The sequence below is a fragment of the Canis lupus genome, chromosome 8 (assembly GCF_003254725.2).
Source record: "Canis lupus dingo isolate Sandy chromosome 8, ASM325472v2, whole genome shotgun sequence".
NCBI lineage: Eukaryota > Metazoa > Chordata > Mammalia > Carnivora > Canidae > Canis > Canis lupus.
In genome coordinates, this window is record NC_064250.1 from 40,784,836 (window position 1) to 40,812,646 (window position 27,811).

At 36.1% G+C, this 27,811-nt stretch overlaps 1 protein-coding gene and 1 pseudogene across 14 annotated transcripts in view; one reads left to right on the plus strand and one right to left on the minus strand.

The window, feature by feature from the left end:
* Nucleotides 1–27,811, plus strand: part of GPHN (gephyrin) — a 634,768-nt gene that overhangs the window by 109,968 nt on the left and 496,989 nt on the right. The window lies entirely within an intron of this gene.
* LOC125755585 (40S ribosomal protein S24-like) lies at nt 12,405–12,784 on the minus strand (annotated as a pseudogene).

The window sequence follows — 27,811 nt, forward strand, 5'->3', positions numbered from 1 at the left end:
TCTAAAGTGAGTCTCTTGTAGACAGCAAATAGATGGGTCCTGCTTTTTTATCCAGTCTGAAACCCTGCGCCTTTTGATGGGGTCATTAAGCCCATTCACGTTCAGAGTTACTATTGAAAGATATGAGTTTAGTGTCATCATGATATCTATTCAGTCCTTGTTTTTCTGGATTGTTCGACTGGACTTCTTCTTAAAGGGGAATTTTAAGAGTCCCCCTTAAAATTTCTTGCAGAGCTGGTTTGGAGGTCACATATTCTTTCAGTTCCTGTCTGTCTTGGAAGCTCTTTATCTCTCCTTCCATTCTGAATGAGAGCCTTGCTGGATAAAGTATTCTTGGTTGCATGTTTTTCTCATTTAGGACCCTGAGTATATCCTGACAGCCCTTTCTGGCCTGCCAGGTCTCTGTGGAGAGGTCTGCTGTTACCCTAATACTCCTCCCTATAAAATTAGGGATTTCTTGTCTCTTGCTGCTTTAAGTATCTTCTCTTTATCTTTGGAATTTGCAAGCTTAACTATTAAATGTCGAGGTGTTGAACAGTTTTTATTGATTTTTGGGGGGGATCTATTTCCTGCTATGATTTGTTCAAATACATATTCTGGACCTCTGTCCCTTTTGGTGCCCTCGGTAACCCCAATTAAACGTAGGTTTTTCTTCCTCAGGCTGTTGTTTATTTCCCTTAATCTATCTTCATGTTCTTTTAATTGTCTCTTTTTTCCTCAGTTTCCCTCTTTGCCATCAACTTGTCTTCTATGTCACTCACTCGTTCTTCCACCTCGTTAACCCTCGTCGTTAGGACTTCTAGTTTGGATTGCATCTCATTCAATTGATTTTTAATTTCTGCCTGATTGGATCTAACTTCTGCAGTCATGAAGTCTCTTGAGTCCTTTATGCTTTTTTCTAGAGCCACCAGTAGCTGTATAATAGTGCTTCTGAATTGGCTTTCTGACATTGAATTGTAATCCAGATTTTGTAACTCTGTGGGAGAGAGGACTGTTTCTGATTCTTTCTTTTGAGGTGAGGTTTTCCTTCTAGTCGTTTTGCTCAGTGCAGAGTGGCCAAAATCAAGTTGTATTGGGAAAAAGAGAAAAAGAGAGGAGAGAAAGAAGGAAAGAAAAGAGAAAAAGAAAAAAGAAAAAAGGAAGAAAAAAAGAAAAAAAAAGATAAAGAGAAAGAAAAAGAAAGATAGGAAAAAAAGGGTGGGGGAAGCAAACCGAAATCAAAAAGCAAAAAAAAAACAAAACAAAACAAAAAAACAAAAAACCACACAGGGGGAGTATCTTCTGATTCTGTATACTTCCCCTGGAACTTGTCCGTCTAGCTGGTCTTCTGGGGGAAGAGCCTGTTGTGCTGATTTTCAGGTGTTAGCACTTGGGGGAGCTGCTCTGCCCCTGCCTGGTGCCGAGCTCAGTGGGGGTTGTTTACCCCGTGAGGCCCCAGGAGGAACAACCACAGTGGCGGCGGCCAGCTCTGGAGCCCTGGATTCAGCTCCCGCCGTAACTACGGAGCTCTCCGTCTGCAGGGGCCTGGATGCTCCGGGGGCGGGGCCGCTGATCTGCTCAGCTCGGGGCAGGAGCGTTCTTGCTGTCCTGGGCCCTCCTGGCCTCTGCCTTTCCCGGGGGAAGGCTGGATCCTGGGCTGTGTCCCTCGCGCCCTGTGCTCCCGGTGGTGCAGCCCCCTCTCTGCGGAGCTGCGGCCCGAGCCCCGCCCCCGAGGTGCTCCTGGAGCCGTGCAGCCCCGTCCGCGTAGCCTCCGCCCATGCCCCTCTGAGCTGCTCCCGGGTCAATGGGTGCGCGGGCTGCAGCCCTTTAGGGAGCTCAGCGCACTCTCCCCGGGGGCAGGTGTCTGTTAGTGTCCCTGGGAGCCTGAGGGCATCCCCGCCCTTCCTGGGGTCCTGCTCTAACTCCCTGCCAGTGCTTTTCCGCCCAGGAAGATTGGTGCAGCTCCTGCTTTACTGGGACGGAGCTTTCCTGTCCTGGGGGCACTTGCCCCGGCCTTAGCCGGCTCCTCGCAGGGCCCCTCTCCCTTGGATGCCTTTTGTTTCTTTAATTCTTTTCTTTCCTGTCTTCCTACCTTGATAGAAGCGCGAACTCTTCCCACTGTAGCATTCCAGTTGTTCTCTCTTTAAATCTCAGGCCGAATTCGTAGATTTTCAGGATGATTTGAAGGTTATCTAGGTAATTTGGTGGGGACAGGTGATTTGGGGACCCTACTCTTCCGCCATGTTGCCCCTCCCCCCATTCATTTACATCTTAATTGAGAATGATAAATTTAATAATATGAAGTAGGTTTTAGAGTGGGATTCCAGTGGCAATGTACTATCCTGCATAGTAGTAAAGAGCATTAAGGCTTTGGAGTCAGTTAGGCCTGGGTTTGAAATCTTGTTCTATTAGGTCTCATTTGATCTGGGAGAAGTTACTTAACCCCAAAGAAGCTTGATTTCCAAACTTAATAGTTTTTTTGGGAAACCCAATTAATTATGAAGAGTTCATTTACTAGTATGTTATTTTTATTGTCAAGGTCTCAAAACTTCCATGTGGAAGAGCTGAGCTTTCATTCTAGGCAAACTGGTTACAACATTTGTCACTTAACAGTAAGGCTATAGTATCGCTCAAAAATATCAGACCGACAAAAACAAAGAAGAATTATATACTATTATCAAAAAGCTCTCAGTTGGGAGAAGGAGGAAAGATAAGACACAAATAATTAATAAATTACTTGCAAGTAAATATTAAGCAGCACAATGGTTAAAATTAAGTGGTGATAATACCAGATATTTATGAGTATATGAAACAATTGGAACTTTTATGCATTGCTGTTGGGAATTAAAAATCATACAGATACTTTGGGAAAAGTTCAAGATACTATTTGACCCAATAATTATGCTTATATTTATCCAAGACTAATGAAAACATACAATTTTCATTATTAAAAGAATCGATGTTTTTGAATTTGCTTACTCACTAAAATTCTTCTGTAATGCAATAATCAATATTGACAATGCTTTCACAATAATTTGTGGACATGCATAGAATAAAGAAAAATTTGAGTTGCCTGACATCCTCATCTGAAGTTTCATAAGGTAACATTTTGCCTTGCTTTAACTTCCGTTCTGTAAATGAGTATCCTTTTTGTAGTTTCTTTAAGTGCCATCTGTTTTGTGTTGTACTTTTTATTGGGAATACTGCTCTTTAGAATGGCCCCCTAGTGTAGTATTGAAGTACTATCAAGTATTATGAGTACAAGACATCTATAGGCCTTAAGGAAAAACATGAGTTTTAGATAAGCTTCATTTATACATGAGTCATGTTGCTTTTGGACATGTATTCATAGGTTAATGAATCAACATTTATTTAATGAGGTGTCTTAAACAGAAATACATATGAAATAAGATTATTTATTAATCAGTTGACAAAAATATGGTGACCAGAGGCTTACAGGAACCTAATCTTATATTTCCTTTAGAAGAAATTGTTCAGTATTAATTTATTCAATATTCACAGTGACTTTATAGAACATATATACTGCAAATAATGAGAATCAACTGTATCCACAAAAAGACATATGCAAATATCCATGGCAGTTGTACTGACAATAGGCAAAAACTGAAAATAACTCCAAATGTTCATTAACTGAATAAATGATAGAAATATACAATGCAACAGTACTTAGAAATAAAATGTGAATAACAAGCAATAACTAAGGCTAAGGATCAGAAACATTATGCTAATCAAATGTAGTGTTATAGAAAGCATAATTCCATTTACATAGGAAGAATAAAAATTTTTTATAAGAAATATATGGTGAAAAAATTAAACAGTGCTTGCCTTAGGATAGGAAGACTGGCAAGGCTCTCATAAGACACGTTCTAGAGACAAAAACATTATTATGAAAGTGGAGATAGTTTCATGTGTGCACTTAATTGTCAAACACTATACAGCCAACATTTATGAATTTTAATGTATGCCAATTTTACTTTAAAGAGTTAACAGTAACTGGTTAGAAATTGGACCTGGAGAAAGATTTGAATAAAAGAAAAATGTCATAATGATAACCTCTATATCTTTTTTTTAAATTTATTTTTTATTGGTGTTCAATTTACTAACATACAGAATAACCCCCAGTGCCCGTCACCCATTCACTCCCACCCCCCGCCCTCCTCCCCTCCTACCACCCCTAGTTCGTTTCCCAGAGTTAGCAGTCTTTACGTTCTGTCTCCCTTTCTGATATTTCCCACACATTTCTTTTCCCTTCCCTTATATTCCCTTTCACTATTATTTATATTCCCCAAATGAATGAGAACATATAATGTTTGTCCTTCTCCGATTGACTTACTTCACTCAGTGATAACTTCTATATCTGCCTGATAGGTACATGAGGGTATATCATACTGTTTATATATTCCTTAAATTTTCCAAAATAAAAACTTAAAAAATAAGAGGGATAGCAAATATGTAAGGAATTACAAGAGTGAAAATGAGTTTTATAAGAAGAAACAGTTAAAGTAAAACTTGGTTTGAAAGTCTTCATGGAGGGATTCCTGGGTGATTCTGCAGTTGAAGGCCTGCCTTTGGCTCACGGTGTGATCCTGGAGTCCCGTGATCGAGTCCCATATCGGGCTTCCTGGATGGGGCCTGCTTCTCCTTGTGCCTATGTCTCTGCCTCTCTCTCTGTGTGTCTCTCATGAATAAATAAATAAAATCTTAAAAAAAAAAGTCTTCATGGAGTAGTGATTAGAACTAAGAATATTTGATAGATTTTGAACATGAGGCAAGGAAATGCCACTACAGAAGAAGAAAGCAGTGTAAAGAAAATCATAAAAGTACTATTGATGTTGAGCTACTTAGGGAACATTTTGGCTTACCTATGAGGTCCAGAAATGAATGATGGGAATTTTAAAGAGAAAAAGAATGGGAGATAAACCTGAAAAAGTAGATGGATAATGAAATCACCAAAACCAGCCTGAAATGTTAGGTCAAAGAAACACAATGGGCAACAGGGAATCATTCTACACATTTCTATTTGGCCATGACAGAGTTAGAGCTAAACTGTAGAAACTTTAACAGTAATGTGAAGGATAGAATGGAAGCATTACAGTGTCCAAGTAAAAGATAATAATGCTTTAACACAACAATAGATGGAGATAAACGAATCAAAGACACAGGCATTTTAATTGGTAATTGATGGTTAAGATTTTCAAGAGAGCAGTGATCAAATTATGTAGCTTTGAAGAAGTTTAAGCACTAATATTCTTTTCCATAGCATGATAGATCACTAACCTACTGAAAACAGAATATGTTGAAGTCTGATGCCAATTTCCTCAAGATTTACAACTGGAAGTGTTAATTTACAACTAGAAATGTCAATCCAATAATGTTGGAATTCCAGTTTTGTATGTTGTTTTAAAAATAACCTTGTTATGGAACTACATAAAAGCATAAGCAAAGATTCCAGATTTGCCACAAAGTATTCCACATAGCAGTGAGTATAATTTCTATGCTTGGTTGCCCTTAAATAAATGCTATTAAGACAAAATGGGTTTGCATTGGTGTTACGGGCATCTTATCTAGCACATTTCTTTGTTATAGCCCACCACCACCACCACTACTGCCACTGGCTGTGGCCCTGAAAACTGCCTTATATTCAAGGTAATAAACCTTAGTTAAGAGAAGACACTATTGCCCCTCATGTAAATTCTAAGGAAGGACAAAAAGAAACACATTACTAAATTACTAGTAAAAACTACCCTACATATAACCCTGAACTATATTAGTTTCTTACCTGGAAAATATCTAGTCAAGGTTAATTCACAATTATTAAAGTTGCTTTTATTCTTTAAAGGGCTTTAAAAGGACAAACAATTGTCCATCTTAATGACGTCAAAAATATTTTCTTAGTTTAAATTTTAGATTACACATAAGCACTTCTGATATAAATATGGTTACATACTAAAATCATCTTCTGAAGAAAATAGCAAAATCTGTTTTTTAAGATACTTTTTAGAAAGACATCTAAATTTCTATTTTAATTATACTGCAATGATAGCTAGAAACAAGATTTCATTTAATAGATCTTATTCTATAGCCTACTACTATCTTAATATTTTAATATCAAATGTTTAATATTAAGTTGTGCTTGTGTGTGTATATTCATTCACATCTGATACATACATACACATATACACACAAATATATGCACATATATATAGTAAATTTATCAACTTTTGCTAATGGAGATGATCTACAAAAGGAGATTAAACTTCAGAAAATAGACTTAAATGCAAGTAAAGTAGAAAGTAGTGTTAAGCTACATACATTCCCACAGTAAATGTTTACAAATGCAGATACTAGAGCCAGAGTTCCTACATTCTAATAGTCGTTCTGCCACTTATACTTTGTATAAACTCTGGCAAAATTTCAAAGAATCAGAATTCCTCATCTATAAAAGAAAATACAACCTATAGTTTATTCTCAACATTGTGAGAAGTAAGCGAGATAATCCAATTAAGACTGAATTGGACTGGACTTAGGCTGACACATAGGCTGATATTAAACCTGAACGTTGGGATCCCTGGGTGGTGCAGTGGTTTGGTGCCTGCCTTTGGCCCAGGGCGTGATCTTGGAGACCCGGGATCGAATCCCACATTGGGCTCCCGGTGCATGGAGCCTGCTTCTCCCTCTGCCTGTGTCTCTGCCTCTCTCTCTCTGACTATCATAAATAAATAAATAAAAATTAAAAAAAAAATAAACCTGAACATTTATACCCCAATGCCATGGCAACTAATACATTTAGGAGGTAGCACAAAGGCATATTTTACCACAGTAGACAATGTAGAGCTGACTGCATATAAAGGACTGAAATATTCTCCTCAGGGAATATTAACATTAATGATAAAATATGTAATCAAATTGTTAGATAAGAAATACAAACTTCCTTCTTTAAATTCAAAGCTTTCTGATTTGAGGAAATACAAGAGTACTTCATTACACCTATAACTGACTTATGTGGAAATAGAATAACAATAAAAATAAACAGTATTTTACTTTAGACAAGTAGACTAATTTATCAAATATTTGTTGACTATATATGACCCAGATAAATATTTTTTTAAAGATATAATTTGATAATTTTTTAAAGATTTATTTATTCAGGGATCCCTGGGTGGCGCAGCGGTTTGGCGCCTGCCTTTGGCCCAGGGCGCGATCCTGGAGATCCGGGATCGAATCCCACGTCGGGCTCCCGGTGCATGGAGCCTGCTTCTCCCTCTGCCTGTGTCTCTGCCTCTCTCTCTCTCATTGTGTGCCTATCATGAATAAATAAAAATTAAAAAAAAAAGATTTATTTATTCATGAGAGACACAGAGAGAGAGTGAGGTAGAGATGTAGGCAGAGGGAGCAGCAGGCTCCATGCAGGGAGCCCCATGTGGGACTCAATCCCCAAACTCCAGGATCACAACCTGAGCTGAAGGCAAACGCTCAACTGCTGAGCCACCCAGGCGTCCCTGAGTCTCAGTATCCTTATGTGTAAAAAGGGCAGTTGTGAGGATTGAGACAATTAAAAAAAAAAAATTACTCCGCTTATGGCTTGGCACAATAATGAAAGACTACAAAGAATGAAAAAGAGATAACACTCAAATGAAAATAAACAGAAATCCATACTATACATAGTATAATACAGGTATATTATACTGAAATTGTGGTACATAAAGACAAAGAGGTGTTCAAAACAACCCAAGTAAAAAGATCAATTACAAAGAAATGGCAATTAGCTTGATGGATGGCTTAATAGCTCAAATGAAGCTGCAAGATGATATAATAATAACTTCAAAATGCTAAGAGAAAATAACTACTAACCTAAATGGTAATGGTATGCCTTGAGTGAAGGGGGAAAGTACTCCCTAAGAGGAAGTCAAAACAAAGCTATTTTCAGATAAATAAGAAATGAGTTTGTCAATCTTTGAAAAAGAATTTCTTTTTTTTTTTTTTTAAAGATTTTATGTGTTTATTCATGAGAGAGAGACAGAGACAGAGACAGAGACAGAGAGATGTAGGCAGAGGGAGCAGCAGGCTCCATGCAGGGAGTCTGGATGTGAGACTTACTCCTGGGACTCCAGGATCATGCCCTGAGCCAAAGGCAGACACTCAATCGCTGAGCCATCCAGGCATCCCTCAAAAAGAATTTCTGAAGTATAGCAAAAAAGAGGGAATGTTTCCTCAAAAGCTGTAAGAAGTGAGTGAAAATGGTGATCAAAAAACTTGATTAGTGGGCAGCCCGGGTGGCTCAGCAGTTTAGCGCTTGCCTTCAGTCCAGGGCGTGATCCTGTAGACCTGGGATCGAGTCCCACGTCAGGCTCCCTGCATGGAGCCTCTCTCTCTCTCTCTCTCTCACTCTGTGTGAGTGTGTGTGTGTGTCTGTCATGAATAAATAAATAAAAATCTTAAAAAAAAAAACTTGATTAGTGACAAGTGATTAGTGATCCAAGTGACAACTGGATATCCATCTGCAAAAGAATGAAGTTGGTCCCCTACCTCACATTATAAACAAAAATTAATTGTAAATGGATCATAGATCAAATTGTAGGAGATAAAGTTCTAAAGCTGTTAGGAATAAATCTTTGTGACCTTGGGTCAGGAAATGGTTACTTAAATAGAACATCATAAGTATAAGCTATAAAAAAAAGATAAATAGGACATCATCAGAATTTTTTAAAATTATGTTTCAAAGACATCAAGAAAATAGAACCTACAGACCGAAAGAAAATTTTGCAAGTCATGTGATGAGGGATATGAACTCTTTCAATTCAGCAACAAAAAAGGCAACCCAATTTAAAAATGGACAGAGGATTAACTCAAAATAGATTTTAGATCTAAATGTAAAGTACAAAAATATAAAATTCTCATAATAGAAAAGTAAATCTAAGTGAGCCAGGGTATAGCAATGACTTTTAACATACAACACCAGAGGCATGAACCATGAAATTAAAAATAAGCTGGACTTCATTAAAAGTAAGAACTTCTGTTCTGCAAAAAAGCACTGTCAAGTGCTTTTATGTGAAGACAGGCCACAGCCTGGGAGGAAATATCTGCAAAAGACACTTAAGGACTTTTATCCAAAATATGTAAAGAACTTTTAAAACTCAAAAACAAAAAAGACAAAATGGTTAAAATATGGGCAAATATCTCTGTGGATATCCCACCAAAAAAGATATATACAAGTGGCAAATAAGCATGTGAAAAGATGCTCAAAATCATGTCATTAGGGAATTGCAAGATGAAACAACAGAGACTACTACATACCCATTAGAATAACCAAAATCTAAAAAAATGATACTCCCAAATGCTGGCAAGGATATGGAGCAACAGGAACTCATTCATTATAGTGGGAATGCAAAATGGTGCAGTCACTTTGGAAATCAATTTAGGGCAGCCCGGGTGGCTCAGAGTAAACTTAGCACCACCTTCGGCCCAGGGCGTGACCCTGGAGACCCGGGATCTAGTCCCACATCGAGCTCCCTGCATGGAGCATGTTTCTCCCTCTGCCTGTGTCTCTGCCTCTCTCAATCCGTGTTTCTCATGAATAAATAAATAAAATATTAAAAAAGAAATCAATTTAGTAGTTTCTTATGATAAATTCTCTTACCATATAATCCAGCAGTTGTGCTCCTTGATATTTCTCCAAATGAACTGAAAATTTATATCCACACAAATACCTACTTGAAAATGTTTATAGTAGCTTTATTCATAATTGTCAAAACTGAAATGCAACAGAGATCCTTTAGTAGGTAAAAGGACAAATAAACTATGATACATCCAAACAATGGAATATTAGTACCAAAGTAAAATAACTCTCAAATCCTCATTATAGTACTTTGATCATTTCTTTATTAAAACAAACAAACAAACAAACAAACAAACAACCTGGATGCCTGGGCAGCTCAGTGGTTGAGCATCTGCCTTGGATGCAGGGCATGGTCCCAGAGTCCCAGGATCCCACATCAGGCTGCTGATCAAGTCCCTTAGAGGGCCTGCTTCTCCCTCTGCCTCTGCCTCTTTCTCTGTGTCTCTCATGAATAAGTAAATAAAATCTTAAAACAAAACAGAATTTCCAGTTTGGGGAACAATGACCTAGATTCATCTCTCCATGCTCCTCTATACAAAGAACAACTAAAAAAATCTGTAAATAATACACCAGATTGTCAAAGGAGAACTCTAATAAAAGATGAAGAAAAGGAAGGCAATTGATGAGGGACCCCATAATTTGAATAACAACACAACAGCTCTGCATTGCCCAATTCAACCACTCAACTAATGAAAAGGCACCCAGACTTGACCTGAGTCCACACTCAAGGGCAAAAATTGCAGCTCAGGTAATTGAGGAACTCCTTCCATTCTATACTAATAGCACCAACTAGGGTGGGAGAGGACCAAGGGAAAAGCCTTCTGTCCCACAGGAATGAAATCTCCTATCCCTTACTTAGCAGAATCAGACCAGGGACATTCTTTCCACACCCAAGGATGTCACCATTAAGGACCAAACAGGATTCCCAGCAGCATAAGGTGAAACAAGTTCGTAATAGCACTACAAAAACTCAGCACTAAATTATCATTGGAACTGCAGCCTCCATAAGTGGGCCAAGACTTATACACTGAACTGACACAATATGATTACTTGCTAAGGTGTAAGCTTTAAATAAAATGAATAACAATATACCATTTGCAGATTACAACTAAAAAGACACTGCTTATACTAGGATGAAGGAAAATCAAAACTAATGAAAAAACAAAGTCACAAACAGAGGGATCCGATGTTACAATTATCTGACAAGGATTTTAAAGTTGCCATTATAGGGCCCCTGGGTGTCACATTTGGTTAAGTATCCAACTCTTGGTTTTAGCTCAGGTCATGCATGGTCTCAGGATCATAAGATCAAGCCCCAGATTGGACTCTGAGCCCAGCAAGAAGTCTGCTAAAGTTTCCCTCTTGCTTTCCTTCCACCCCTTCCCATGCTTGCTCTCTCTCTCTCTCTCAAATAAATAAATATTTAAAAAACTAAAAAAAAAAAAAAAGTAGCCATCATAAAAATGCTTCAATAAACAATTACAAATACACTTTAAAAATCTCACCAAATACAAGACATGGGAATTTCTAAATGGAAATTATAGAATTCAAATATACAAACACAAAAGTTTAAAACTCATTGGATAGGCTGGATAACAAATGAACATGAGAGTAGAAAGTGAACTTTAGAAAATAAGCTCTCTGAACAACAGCAACAGATTTTAAAACACGCACACACACAGACACAAAAATGGACTTAAGAGCCTATAAAACAATATCAAAAGATCTAAACTTCTATTACTGGAGAACTGAAAGAAGAAGAGAAAGAGAATAGAGCTGAAAATAATTTACAGAAAAAAAAAGGGTGACAAATGGGTAACAATTATATCTATTTAATAAAAGAGATGAACCTATAGAGCAGACCCCCCAAAATTCCATGCCAAATCATATCATAATTAAACTTTAAAAAATAAAAGTCAAGGCCAAATATCTTAAATCAGAGAGAAACAATGTACTACTTATAGGAAGGTACTACCAGAGACTGTGAATTTCTCACTTGACATCATAGAAATCAGAAGGAGGCCACATAACATTTTCCAAATGCTGAAAGAAAAGAACCATTAACCACAAATTCTGTATTTAGCAAATATCCTTCAGAAATGAATAGGAAATAAAAAAATTTCAGACAAATTTAAAAGTAGTACACATACCTTTCTTTAAAATTTTAAATTTCATTTTAGTTTAATTCCAGTATAGTTAATATACAGTATTATATTAGTTTCAGGTGTAAAATATAGTGATTCAACAATTCCATACATCACCCAGTGCTCTTCACAAGTGCACTTCTTAATCCCTATCACCTACCTCATGCATCCTCCCCAACTTCCCCTGTTATACACTTACCTTTAAAGATCAGCTGACCTATGTTCTCTAAGTAGAAAATAATAAAAGAAGTCTCAGACATTTAGAAAAAGGCCAATAGAATAGACCATAAAAAAGAGTAAATATGATAGACTATCCTTATGATTTTTTAAAATCATATTTGATGATGGAAGCAAAAATTATAATCTCATCTGATGTGCTTAGTACGAGTAAATACTTGTAACAATTATATTTTAAATATAAATATAAAAACAAGATGGCCTAAATGAAAGGGAGTTTTCTATACTTTACTTGAAGTGATAAATGGTGACACCAACCAGTAGACTCTGATGACATATGTATGTTCATTTTATTTATTTTTTTCACATTAATGTTTTTAGTTTATTAAGCTTCTCATGAAAAATCTACAGAATCACTACAGATAAAGCCACTGCAGAATCTTTACTCCTGTTGTCCAATATTCAGCTCACTTCTTTTTGCCAGCACCAACATCGGCCTTTGCAGTTCCCCTGACTTTCTTCATTCTGTTTTTGCATTCTTTGTGCTGTTTTTCTCATACAGGCCATGTCTTCCAAGTCTGTGTTTGGGTTCATTTTTCTTTGCGTAATCCAAGGAATCATAAATCATGCCAAAGCCAATTGTCTTGCCACTACCAAATTGGGTTCTGAATCCAAATACAAATATGACATCTGGTGTGATCTTGTACATTTTGGCTAGTTTTTCCCGAATTTCTGTCTTAGGTACTATTGCCTTCCCAGGGTGAAGAACATCAATGACCATCTGTTTCCACTGAAGTGGTCAGTTGGTCATGAGCTTCCTGGTCTGGATAGTTACTGTGTCGTTCATGATGGCGGCTGAGCTTCAAGCAGCCAGGGAGGAAAAGAGACTGTATGTTCATTTTAACACCTATAACGACCACTAAGAAAAGTTAAAAAAGAGATACAGTAAAGAACATTCTAATTAAAACAAAATTCTAAAAAATATTCAGGTAATCCATAAGTAAACCAAGAAAACAGAAATAGAACCCTGAGAAACAGGGGATCAAAAATGGTAGATTTGAGCCCTTACATATCAAGAATTACTTTAATGTACCCCCCTAAAAATAGAAAAAAAAAAAAGAACTTAACCAAATGGATAAAAGCACAACCCAACTACATGCTGTCTATAAGAAACTCATGTCAAATATAAGAACATAAGTAGGTTAAAAGGATCTAAAAACATTAATTGAAAAATCGAAGATAGATATACCATTATTAGGTAAAGTAGACTTCAGATCAATGAGAATTATTAGGAACAAAATGGAATCTCACATAATGATAACAGGGTCAACCCACCAAGAAGACACAGGAATCCTAAATGTGTACTGAACCAAAGACCAGAGCTTCAAAATACATAAAAACTAAGAACTGAAAAGAGAGATGGACACAGCCAAAATTTACAGTCAGTCCCTTCAGCATCCCACTTGCATCATATGCTAGAACTATTAAACAGAAAATGAGCAGAGATACAAAGGAACTCAACTATATGACCAAGCAGTAGGATATAAATGACGTTTATAGACTCCATTGAAAACAGCGGAATAAACATTTTTTCAGGTTCCCTAGAAACAATCAAGTTAGACCATATTCTGGACTATAAACCAAACCCCACAAGTTAAAAGAACTGAAACAATACAGAGTATGTTCTCTGACTATAATTGAGTCAAACTAGAAATCAGTAATGTAAGAACAAAAAAAATCTCCAATTTTTGGAAATTAAATAATGTACTGCTAAACAGCCCAAGGGTCAAAGAAGTCTCAAAGGAACTAAAAAACAAAACAAAACAAAACACAGAACTAAGTGAAAATGAAAATACAATATATGAAGTTATGGATGGAGTTATAGCAGAGCCAAAAAACCTGATAACACAAAATGCTTATATCAGAAAAATGATAGGCCTCAAATTCAATAATCCAAGTTCCTACTATTAAAAACTAAAAAAAAGCAAAATGTACCCAAAGTAAACAAAAGGAAGAAAATTATAAAATAAAAAATTAATAAAATTAAACCTTGGAAAACAATAGAGAAAAATCAGTGAAGCAATGAGCTGGTTCTTTGGAAAGGTTAATAAAATTAACAAACCTGTAGTAAAAGTAACAATGAAACAGAGAAAATGCAAGTTATTAAAATCAGAAGTGACAGAGGAAATTACTTGGTAGATCATGTAGGCAGTAAAAAGGGTAATAAAGGAATACTACAAAGAACTTTACCTTCATAAATTTAATGAATTAGAATAAATGGATCAATTCCTCTAAAACCAAAAACTATCGGGATCCCTGGGTGGCGCAGCAGTTTGTCGCCTGTCTTTGGCCCAGGGCGCGATCCTGGAGACCCGGGATGGAATCCCACGTCGGGCTCCCAGTACATGGAGCCTGCTTCTCCCTCTGCCTGTGTCTCTGCCCCTCTCTCTCTCTCTCTCTGTGTGACTATCATAAATAAATAAAAATTTAAAAAAGCTATCAAACTCAATCAAGATAAGGTAATTCTGAATATCTGAATAGTCCTATTAAAGAAACTAAATTCATAATTTTTAAAGTGCAGACCTCCCCCCCGCCAAATCTCTTAAGTCCAGAGGTTTTTATTGGAGAATTCTACCAAATATTCAAAGAAAAATTTTACAAAGTCTCTCCTAGGACATAGAAAAGAAGACAACAGGTAGTGTTCCTAACTCATTTTATGAAGCCAGTATTACCCAGAACCAACACCACACAAAGACAATACAAAGAAAATACACACCAACATCTCTCATGAATACAGATGCAAAAAGTCTTCAGTAAATATTAATAAATTAAATAACAATGTATAAAAAGAAAGTATACACCAAGACCAAATGACATGTGTTCTTGGTATCCAAGGCTGTTCAGTATTCAAAAGTCAATGTCATGTATCCTATCAACAAAAAAAAGAACTGACATGATTGTTCAACTGGCAGAAAAAAAAAATCACAGAAATTATTTGTGTTCCAGAAAAGGACATTTGTAAAATGGCTATTTTGCTAGTATGAGAGTTATGGTTACTACTATATGCCTAAGAATTCTTTATTGTATTCTGTATTGTATTCTTTATTTGTATTTTACTCATATAACAAGTTTTACATATATAAAAATTTGATGTCTTCTATGACTCAAACGCTGGAAAAATAAGATACTCTACTAAAATAAGTAGTTTTGCTATTTTCATTCATTTATATTTACTCTACTTTCCTGTCTCTCTTAAGTGAGTAATAGGATGTTCTAAGATTGATAAAATTAATATTTTTGTGTTTGGTATAAGAAATATAAAGTACACATCGGAGTCAGATTAAGAAACATCCACACTTTACACAAATTTTTCAATAATAGAGCATCTTCTTTTTTGTAATTCTGTATTGATACTGCTGCTGGCTATGAAACTCACCAACAAAGGTAACAAACTGAATCACCTAGTCAGTATTACAGTAGCAGATAAAACTTTCAGTTTTTCAAAGTTCGTGTTTGCTTTCTTTGTGATGAAGATTAAAGTATATGAGAAAGTACATCTCAACACTTACATTATAATTGGTCACTTTAATATTCAGGCATTCCATCTGGATTGGACACCAGATTAGAATGGAGCTCTTCAACTGATATTTTTATACCAGAACTGCATTAGGTCATTTACCATAATCAGTGCCTTTCTCCGACAATATTACTTACCACATACAGATTTCTGTTTCCAGGGTGGTTCAGATTTTCTGATTTGTCACCTAAAAGACTGCTATAAAGACACGGTCATGTTATTTGTGATTACTTACACTCTCAAATCTTTTTAAGTCTAGAAGTACACTGAACAAATAACATCTCCAGTACCCCTGTTTTCACATTTGGGAAAATAAAACCTGGTATATTTGGGTAAAATATAATACACAGTGATTTCCATTCATTGGAAAAGTATGTTATGTTCCATTCAACAAAAGCATAGGGATTTCTTCTACCTCACATCAAACACAGAAAGTAATTTGAGACAAATAGGCCTAAAACCTATAAAGCTTTTACAAGAAAGCTTTTATTTGTATCTTACTGATGGAGAAATGTTTCTTGGACAGGTCATAAAAAGCAATAAGCAAAAAAAATTGATTAGTTAGATTTCATCAAAATTAAAAACTTCAGTTTATCAAAAGATACCATTATGAAAATGAATTAGCATGCCAGAGACTATGAGAAAATATTTGCAAACTGTGTTAAAGAATTTATATCCTAGGATATACACAGAACTCCTACAATTCAAATATGAACAACCAGTTTTGTTTAAATGGCCAGATATTTATGCATTTCATTAAAGATATTTTTAAAATATTTATTGATATAATTAACATAATATTGTGGAAGGTTAAGGTATTCAATGTGTTGTTTTGATACATCCAAATATTACAATATGGTTTCCACCTTAGTGTTGTCTAACACCTCCATCCCATCACATAGTTCTTCTTTTTTTATGATGAGAATAATTATTTAGTTTCTTAGCAACTTTGAAATTTATGATACGGTACTGTTGACTATAATCACTATGCTGTGCATTAAATTGCAGCACCTGTTTATCTCTCGTTGGAAGTTTTTACCCTTATTGGAAGTTTTTACCCTTAAACAACATCTCCCCAATTATCCTTTTCCTCAGCCTCTCCTAATAATCATTCTGCTTTCTGTTTTTATGAGTTCAGCTTTTTAAGTTTCCATATATAAGTTATGCCATGCCATATTTGTCTTTGTCTGGCTTATTACACTTGGCATAATGCCCTCTAAGTCCATCCATGTTATCACAAATGGCAGCATTTCCTTTTTTCTCATGGTTGAATAATATTCCAGCATGTGTGTGTGTATGTGTGTGTATGTTGTATGTGTGTGTGAGAGACACACACACACCCACGCACACAGTAAGAGAGAGACATCTTTTTTATCTCTTTATCTGCTGATGAACACTTAGGTTGTTTCCATATCTTAGCTATCATTAATAATACTGCAGTAAACATAGGAGTACAGATGTCTCTTCAACATCCTATTTTCATGTATATGTATATATATTTTGGATATATACACAGAAGTGAGAGTATGGGATCATATAGCAGTTCTATTTTTAATTTTTGGAGCAAGCTCCATACTGTTATTCAAAGTGGCTGAACCAGTTACCTTCCTCACCAGCAGTGCCCTTTTCTTCACATCCTGGCCAACAGTCATCTCTTATATTCCTGATGACTGCTATTCTATCAGGTATGAGGTATTCTCTCTTACTGGTTTGATTTGCTTTTCCTTGATGATTAGTGACCACCTTTTCATATACTTGTCAGTCATTTGGATATCTTCTTTGGAGAAATGTCTATTCAGTTTTTCTGCCCATTTTTTAAAAAAGATTTTATTTATTCATGAGAAACAGAGATGGAGGCAGACACATAGGCAGAGGGAGAAGCGGGCTCCTCGCAAGGAGCCCAATGTGGCACTTGATCCTGGATCCTGGAATCATGCCCTCAAGCTGAAGGCAGACACTGAACCGCTGAGCCACCCAGGCTCATTTTTCAAATTAGATTCTATTTTTGTTATTAAATTCTGGGTTCTTAATAATTTTGGATATTAACTGCTTATCTGATAAATGGTTTGCAAATACTTTATCCCATTCTGTAGTTTGATCTTCTCATTTTGTTGATTATTTTGCTCTGCAGAAGCCTTTGAGTATGATGTAGTGTCTCTTGTTTATTTCTGGTTTTGTTAAAGCTTGTATTTTTGGTATCTTCTCCAAAAAGTCATTGCCAAAATCAATGCCAAAGAGCTTCCTCTCTATACCTTTTTTCTATAAGTTTTATAGTGTCAGGTCTTATGTTTAAGTCTTTAATTCCTTATGAGTTATTTTTTTTTTTTGAGTGGTCTAAGACAGGGGTCCAATTTCATTTCTCTGTATGTGGTTATCAGTTTTCCCAACATCATTTGTTGAAGAAATTATCCTTTTTTCATTGAGTGTTCTTAGCTCCCTTGTGAAATATTAGTAGACTAAATATATGAGTGGTTGGTTCTGGGTTCCCTATTTTTGTCCCATTAGTTTATTTATCTATTTAATGTCAGTACCACACTGTTTTAATTGCTATATCTTTGTAGTAGAGTTTCAAATCAGAAAATGTAATGCCTTTTGCTTAGCCATCTAGGGTCTTTTGTGGTTCAATACAAATTTTAGGATTTTTTTTTTCTATTTCTGTGAAAAATGCTATTGGAATTTTGGTAGGGAATACATTGAATCTATAGGGGTCTTTGTGTAGTGTGGACATTTTAAATACATATATTATTCCAGTCTGTGAACATAGGATATCTTTCCATTTGTTTCTTCATTTTCTTTCATCAAAGTCTTGTAGTTTTCATTGTATAAATCTTTCACTTTCTTGGTTAAATTCACACCTAAGTATTTTATTGGTTTTGATGCTCTCATGAATGAGATTGTCTTTATTTGTTTTTCAGATGTCTTGTTGTTTGTGTGTAGAAATGCCACTGATTTCTTTATGTTGATTTTATATCCCGAAACTTTACTGAATTCATTGATTATTTTCAACAACTTTTTGGTTAAGTCTTTAGGATTTTATATATATATGATCATGTTACTTGCAAATAACTACTTCTTTATTTCTGATTTGGATATGTTTTTGTCAAAATGCTTTAGGTAGAACACAGTACTTCTCTGAATAACAGGTGGTGAGAGGCACCCAGGTCTTGTTCCTGATCTTAGAGGAATTGCTTTCCATCTTTCATGGTTGAGTATGATGTTAGCTGTGGGTTTGCCATCTATAGCCTTTATTATGTCAAGGTGCATTGCTTCTATGAAACTCTTCTAAAGGTTTTTCAGGGAGGCGTAATTATTTTGTATAGGAACTGTTCAGGGAAGCATAATTCTTTTATATAGGAAATGTTCAGCTTTTACATATTTTGTAATAAATGTGAATTTCTTTTTCTCAAGAAAGAAACAATGTGGTATAATAGAATGAGAACTAAACTCAGTCATCCTAAGAAATCAATCATAGTTCAGTCATTTATTGAGAGACCTTAGTCAATTTACTAAACTTCTTGCTACTTTTTTTTTCCTATCTTGAAAATGTATATAATGATACCAGTGATATGTATATAAGAGGGGTTTCAGGATAGCAATATGCCTGAAAGAGTAGAAATCTAAAAGATTTATCTTAAATTTCCATGGCAAGCATACTGTATATAACCCAACTTTATTTGGGGGATTGGTGGGAGTGGAAATTATTGGTGGAAGTAACAGGAAGAGCTGAAATAACCTCATGTCAATCCCTTAGTGTTGTCAACAGAATCCATGTAATTAAGACTAGTATATTCCCCTTTTAAAAATATTTATTTATTTTATAAGGAGAGTGAGAGAGAGAGAGCAAACACATGCACATCACCTGGGGTAGGAGCACAAGGAGAGGGAGAAAAAGACTCTCAAACAGACTCCCCATTAAGTGCAGAACACCACACAGGGCTTGATCCCAAGGTTCATGACGCAACCTGAAATCAAGAGTCAGACACTGAACCATCTGAGCCACCCAGCCGCACCACAAAGTAACCCAGAGTATTATTAAATTATGGTAAGATTTGCCAATCAAATTCTAAACAGTATCTATACATCTACACCAAGGAGAAATGAATAATACATGCAAATCTTCCTTCTGGTATTAAATTCTGCTCTGTGTTTTTTGACCAATCTCATTCTAAGATATTTGACAGACTTGTACATACGATTACTGAATAAAGCAAGAGAAAAAACTGGGATTTTGCCTGTCTCCACAGGTCTCGTGAGATTTCACTGTATACAGAAGTGTGACTGACGAAATTTCATCATTGGATGCACAGTGTCTGTCCCAGTAAAGGGACACTTCTGTACTTTTTTGCCCCTAATTGTAGAAAGAATAATATCATGCCTAGAAACCAGCATATTTTGGACAAGTGAACAGTCCCATTTTCAGATTGAGGACTGAAAGTATAGCATATACATGTTGTTAGGACATTGCTTAATAATGAATAAAGACTGAATAGTATCTTTGATCCATCTCTCCTAAAATTTCTCTTGTGTTGTGATTAAATATAAATTAAAACTATCCAGGCAAGAAAAGGATGACATCACTAATTTTGGCAATACTTAGAACAGTGTATCCTCTTTCCAGTGTTAGCATTTTTAAACTCACTTTTTAAAAACTTCCAAATAAACCTTTGTGTTATTGCACAGTGATAAAAAGTATGACTAGCCATAAAGAAAGAATCCTGGGTGGATCAGCGGTTTAGCACTGCCTTCAGCTCAGGGCGTGATCCTGGAGACCCGGGATCGAGTCCCACGTCGGGCTCCTTTGCATGGAGCCTGCTTCTTCATCTGTCTCTCTCATGAATAAATAAATAAAATCTTTTTAAAAAAAATAATAACAGCACATACATATTTCATTAAATTCTACTAGAGAATGTTGCCCACAGAATGTTCTCAGCCTGAGCCTCTCTGTTGAAAAGCAAGAATACTAAGTGTTCAAGATGTTAATGGCTTATGTTTATAGATACACAGAAAAGGATTGGTAGAGAATTAAAAAAAGAAAAACTTTCTACAAGAAATTTGATGTTACTTAATGCTTTGTCTATAATATCCTTAACACCATACCAAGTTTCTGAATGTGACACACTTTGTTTTTTTTTCTTAAATGTTTAATTTATTTATTCATGAGAGACACAGAGAGAGTGAGAGGGAGAGACACAGGCAGAGGGAGAAGCAGGCTCCACGTAGGGAGCCTGGGACTCCAGGATCATGCCTGGGGCCAAAGGTGGCGCCAAACCGCTGAGCCACCTGGGCTGCCCTGTGACACACTTTGAAAAACACCACACCACACCATGTTGGTTTTATTTTTTTTGACTTATACTATGTATGTATGTAATCTCTACACCCAACATGGAGCTCAGACTCAAAACCCCAGTATCAAAAGTCCCACACTCCACCAACTGAGCCAGTCAGGTGCCCCACCGTGTTGTTTCTTAACAGATACCTCTCTTCAGATAATCTCCACAATAGCTTAAGATTCTATCAATGGGAAATGAATCTTCTATTTAATTCTCTAGAGCACTGGGTCCTGTAACCAGTACAGAGTGGGCAGACACTTTATAACATGTTTAAGTGAACTGAAAAATGTCATTAAATCAGGCAATTTATTTAGAATAGTTGCATTCTTAGAGGTGAAAGAATCATGACCACTTATTACTTTAACATACTCATTTAAAGATATGAACATTAAGAACTACAGATATTAAGTAGCCAGCCTAATTTTCGTATTTGCTTTTTAGTGACACTGAGTTTTCTTAATTCATTGTGAGAGCTCTCTATAAAGGCAGATGTCAAATTAATTGTTCAGGTCATGGTCTCAAGGTGTATGGCAGAAAAGTGGTCCAGTCACCCCAAACCATTTGCTGAAAAGACTGTCTTTTTCCCACTGTGTATTCTCACTACCTTTATCAAAGATTAATTGGGCATATAACTGTACCTATATTTATAGGCGTTCAGTTCTGTTCCATTCAACTGTGTGTCTAATTTTGTGCCAGTACCATACTATTTTGATTACTACAGCTTCACAGTATAACTTGAAGTCTAGAACCTTGATAGCTCCAATTTTATTTTGTTTACAAGATTATTATGGTTATTAAGGGTCTTCTGTGGTTCCAAACAAATACTAGAATTGCTCTAGTTCTGTGAAAAATGCTATTAGTATTTTGATAGGGATTGCATTAAATGTGTAGATTACTTTCGGTGGTATAGATATTGTAACAATATTATGTTTCCAACCCATGCTGATGGAATGTCTTTCCATTTCTTTGTGTCGCCTTCAATTGCTTTCTTCAATGGTTTATTACACTTTTCAGAGTACAAGTCTTTCACGTCTTGGTTTAGGTTTATTCTTAGGTATCTTATTATCTTTGGTGCAACTGTAAGTGAGCTTGATGGCTTAATTTCTCTTTCTCTGGCTTCATTGTATAGAAATGCAACAGATTTCTTTATGTTGATTTTGTATACTGGGACTTTACTGAATGCATTTATCAGTTTAGTAGATTTTTGGTGAAGTCCTTAGGGTTTTCTATATGCAGTATCATGTAATCTGCAAATAGTGAAAAATAATCCTCCTTCCTTACCAATTTGGATGCCTTTTATTTTGTGGTATTGCCTGACAGCTGTGGCTAGAACTTCCATGCCAAGTTGAATAAAAGTGGTGAGAACAGACATCCTTGTCTTGTTCCTCACCTTAGGGAAGAAGGCCTCAGTTTCTTCACCATTGAGTATGATGTTAGCTGTGGGGTTTTCATATTAGGCCTTTATTATGTTGAAGTATGTTCCCTCTAAACCTACTTTGTTGAGGGTTTTTATCATGCTTGGGTATTGTACTTTGTCAAAAGCTTTCTCTACATCTATTGAAATGATCATATGATCTTTATCCTTTCTCTTACTGAAGTGATGTAGCACATCAATTGATTTGTGATATTGAACCACCCTTCTTGCATCCCAGGAATAAATCCCACTTGATTGTGGTGAATGATTTTTCTTTTCTTTTCTTTTTTCTTCTCTTCTCTTCTCTTTTCTTCTCTTCTCTTCTTTCTCTTCTCTTCTTTCTTCCCTCTCCTCTCCTCTCCTCTCCTCTCCTCTCCTCTCCTCTCCTCTCCTCTCCTCTCCTCTCTTCTTTCTCTCTCTCTCTCTCTCTCTCTCTCTTTGACGGATTGCTGGATTCAGTTTGCCAATATTTTGTTGAGGATTTCTGCACCTATGTTCACCAGAGATATTAGCATGTAGTTCTCTTTTGGTTTGTAATGTCTTTCTCTGGTTTTGGTATCAGTAATGCTGACCTCATAGAATGAATTTGGAAGTTTTCCTTCCTCTTCTGTTTGTTTTTCTGGAGAGGGTTGAAAAGAATAGGTATTAACTCCTCTTTAAGTGTTTTTGTAGAATTTGTGAAGCCATCTGGTCCTGGACTTTGGGCTGTTGGGAGCTTTTTGACTACTGATTCAAGTCATTACTGGTAATCGGCCTGTTCAAATTTCCTGTTTCTTCCTAGTCCAGTTTTGGTAGGCTATACATTTCTAGGAATTTATCCATTTCTTCTAGGTTGTCCAATTAGTTAATACATAATTTTTCATAATATTCTCTTACAGTCTTTTGTATATCCGTAGCATCAGTTTTTATTGCTCCTCTTTCATTTGTAATTTTGTGTGTTTGAGTCCTTCCCCGCCCCACCACCCGCCGCCCCCATCTTTCTCTCTCTTTTTTTTTCTTGATGAGTCTGGCCAGAGGTTTATCAATTTTGTTGATCTTTTCAAAGAACTAGCTCCCCGTTTCATGATCTGTTCTTTTGCTGTTTTAGCTTTGGTATCATTTATTACTGCATTAATTTTTATTATTTCCTTCCTTCTAACTGGTTTTGGGTTTTGTTCTTTTTCTAGCTTCTGTAAGTCTAAGGTTAGGTTGTTTATTTGAGATTTTCCTTGTTTCCTGAAGTAGGCCTATATTGCTAGAAACTTCCCTCTTAGAACAGCTTTGGCTGCAACTCAGAGGTTTTTTTTTTTTTTTGTAATATAAAGTATTTTTTATTGGTGTTCAATTTGCCAACATATAGAATAACACCCAGTGCTCATCCCATCAAGTGCCCACCTCAGTGCCTGTCACCCAGTCACCCCCACCCCCCGCCCACCTCCCCTTCCACCACCCCTAATTCGATTCTGAGTTAGGAGTCTTTCATGTTCTGTCTCCCTTTCTGATATTTCCACTCATTTTTTCCCCTTTCCCTCCTTTTTTTCCCCTTTCCCCTTTATTCCCTTTCACCATTTTTTATATTCCCCAAATGAATGAGACCATATAATGTTTGTCCTTCTCCGATTGACTTATTTCACTCAGCATAATACCCTCCAGTTCCATCCACATCGAAGCAAATGGTGGGTATTTGTCGTTTCTACTGGCTTGCATCTCAGAGGTTTTGGACCATTGTGTTTTCACTTTTGTTTGTTTCCGTGTACTTTTTGATTTCTTCTTTGATTTCTTGGTTGATCTGTTCGTTGTTTAGTAGCATGTTATTTAACCTCCATATATTTGTGCTCTTTCTAGAGTTTTTCTTGTGGTTGGTTTCTAGTTTCATGGAATTGTGGTCAGAAAAGATGCTAGGTATGACTTCAGTCGTCTTCAGTCATTTCAAATTTGTTGAAGCTTGTTTCGTGGCCTAATATGTGATCTGTTCTGGAGACTGTTTCATGTGCACTTGAAAAGAATGTGTATTCTGCTGTTATAGGATGGAATTTTCCGAATCTATCTGTTAAATCCATCTGGTCCTGTGTGTCATTCAAAGCCACTGTTTCCTTGTTGGATTTCTGTTTGGATGATCTGTCCATGGATGTAAGTGAGATGTTAAAGTCCCCTACTACTATCATGTTACTATCAATTAGTTCCTTGTTTTGTTATTAACTGTTTTATGTATTTGGGTGCTCCCATTTTGGGTGCAGAAGTGTTAACAATTGTTATATCTTCTTGTTGGATTGTCCCCCTTATTATTATATCGGGTCCTTCTTTGTCTTTTGTTCCAGTGTTTGTTTTAAAGTCTGTTTTGTCTGATATAAGCACTGCTACCCCAGCTTTCTTTCTTTTTTTTTTAATTAAGATTTTATTTATTCATTCATGAGAGACACAGAAAGAGAGGCAGAGACATAGGCAGAAAGAGAAACAGGCTCCATGCAGAGAGCCCGATGTGGGACTCGATCCCGGGACTCCAGGATCACGCCCTGGGCCCAGATGCTCAACTGCTGAGCCACACGGGCATCACCCAAGCTTTTTTTTCACATCCATTTACATGATAAATGTTTCTCTGTCCCCTCACTTTCAACCTGCGGGTGTCTTTAGGCCTGAAATGAGTCCCTTGTAGGCAGCATCCAGATGGATCTTGTGTTTTTGTTTTTGTTTTTTTTTTTTTGTCCATTCCATCACCCTGTGTCTTTTAATTGGAGTGTTTAGTCCATTTTACATTTTAAAGTAATTATTGACAAGTATGTATTTCTTGCCATTTGTTGCTTGTTTCTTGGTGGGTTTTGTAGTTTTTTTCCCTATCTTTTCCTCTCTTTCTCTCCTTCATGACGATATACTTGGATTCCTTTCTCTGTATTCTTTTCATATCCACTAGTGCTGTTTGATTTGTAGTCACCATCAGGTTTGTATATAACATCTTTTGCATATAGCAGTCCGCATTAAGTTGATGGTCGCTTAAAATCAAACCCTTTCTTTACTCCTCTCCCCTCAACTTTTTAGGTGTATGGGTCTCCTATTTTACATCCTTTTGGGGGAGAAAGATTGGGGAGGAATCCCTTGACCAGTCTCTTACAGAAATACGTATTTTGACTGCTTTTGTCTTTGTTCATTTTCTTACTCTCACTAACGGTCTTTCCTTTCCACTCAAAGACTCCCTTTTAACTTTTCTTGTAGGGCTGTCTTGGTGGTCATGAACTCCTTTAGGTTTTGTTTGTCTGAGAAACTCTTTATTGCTCCTTTTATTCTGAATGACTGCCTTGCTGGATAGAGTATCCTTGGTGGTTGATTTTTCCCTTTCAGCGGTTTGAATATATCATGCCATCCTCTTCTGGCCTGAAAAGTCAGCTTAAAAATCCACTGATAGCTTTATAGAGTTTCCCTTATACGTAATGGTCTTCTCTTGCTGATTTAATTTTTTTTCTTTAGAACTACTTTTTTGCCATTTTGATTACCATGTGTCTTGGTGTGGACCTTCTTGGGTTGATTTTGTTGGGGGAACCTATGTGCCTCCTGCATTAGGATATCTATTTCCTTCTCCAGATTAGGAAAGTTCAGCTATTATTCCTTCAAATAAGTTTTCTGCCTCCTCTCTCTCTCCTTCTTCTGGGATCCCTATAAAGTGACACGTATTACATCTGATGGAGTCACTGAGTTCCCTAAGTCTATTCAGTTTTGCTTATTTTCCCCCCTCACCTATTAATTACTTTCCATTACTCTGTCTTCTAGTTCATTAATTCATTCCTCTGCTTCTTCCAGCCTGCCATTTATTCCATTTTGTGTATTCTAAATGTCCTTTATTGTGTTCTTCATCTGATTTGTTCTTTTTTTACATTTGTTAAGGACCTCACTGACACACTCTACTCTTTTCCTAAGGGTCTTCATGCACTCTTAGAGTGGAGCCAGCTTATTTTTAAAGTTCCCGGCTTTAAGTCCTGCTTTGTAGTAAGCACTCATGAAATTTGGACCCTCTGCATTTCAAGCCAAAAGATGGTGAGATTTCATTTATCTTTGTAGGCTGTTTAGTGTGCTTTCTGTTTTTTTCTTCATATCCATGATTCCCTCCATCTGTTGACAGATCTGTGGGGTTTAGCTTCCCTGCAAGTTATTGTTCTTAGTGTGATCTCTTCTTTATATTTAGTTGTGGAGTTTATTTAGTAGTCTTTGGGTCCTTTTCTGGATATTTTGCCATGGTATAAATATTACCTAGTTTTATCTGTGTGACAAGGTGAGTTAGGGTCCCTCTATTCTTTCATCTTCCCTGGAAGTCCCAGGATGGTATATCTTCATTTAACAATTTTTGAAGCTTTTTAAACTGATTTTTGTGCAGCACTTATTTATACAACTTTATTTTATCTTTTTATAATGAACATATTTTGTTTGATATTCAGGGCAAGCCTATGAGTTCTGATAGGAGATATATAATTGTCCCCATTGTATAGATGATAACCCTCATGTCTAAGTAGTTAGGATGCTTGTACAATATCAATCTAGAAATTTGCCTATAACTGTGATTTGAAAAGAGACCACCTGCTTTAAGATGCAGTTTGTTTCCATTGCTCCAGGTTACTTTTCATATGGTTCAGGAAAAAAATCCAATGCTTACATATAATTAAAATCAAATTATGAAAAGAGTTATTATTTAGTTATGAATGACTAAAACTCCAGCACGAAAGATCTAGTAATTCGATGATAAAATAAGTAAAGAACTTGAATAGACATTTCTTCAAAAAAGAAATACAATTGGCCAACAAACATTTGAAAAGATTCTTAATATTCCCATTTGTAAAATGGGAATCAAATCATGGTGACATAATCCCTCCCACTCACTGCGATGGTTGTTTTACAAAAACCCCAAACCCCAGATAATGACAGGTTTGGTGAGGAGGTGGAGAAATTGGAATCCTAATGCAGTGCTGTTGGTAATGCTAAATTGTGTAGCCTCTGTGGAATATGATACGTCAATTCCTCAAAATATTAAAAATAGATTTACTGTTGACCAGCAAACAAAATAAACAAAATAAACAAAATATGTTATATACATACAATGGGCTTTTTACTCTGTTTGAAAAGGAAGGAAATTCTGATACATATTATAGCATAGATGAACCTTTAGGACATTATTATGCTAAATAAACAAGTGAGTCAAAAAGTCCAGTATTAATCCACTTATATGAGATTCGTAGAGTAGTCAAAATCTCATAGAAAGGTAGAAAATGGTGGATGCCCGAGGATAAGGGCAGAGAAAAATGAGGAATTGTTGCTTAATGGACATAGAGATTCAGTTTTGCAAAATGATAAGTTTTCTGTCATTCGTTGTACAGCAATGTAAATACATACTTTGTAATAAAAACACATATTCACATTTTTAAATAAAAATTTAAGAATTAAGAAAATGAATAAATGTTAACCCTCCAAAGCCTCACAGTATTATTAAAATGTTATTAAAATAAGATTTAAGTATTTTTTGAAAGATTATAAACTGTGCAGTAAATGTACACCTGGTTCTGACAGATGTGCTTCTTCCGTTCTATAAAGGATCTT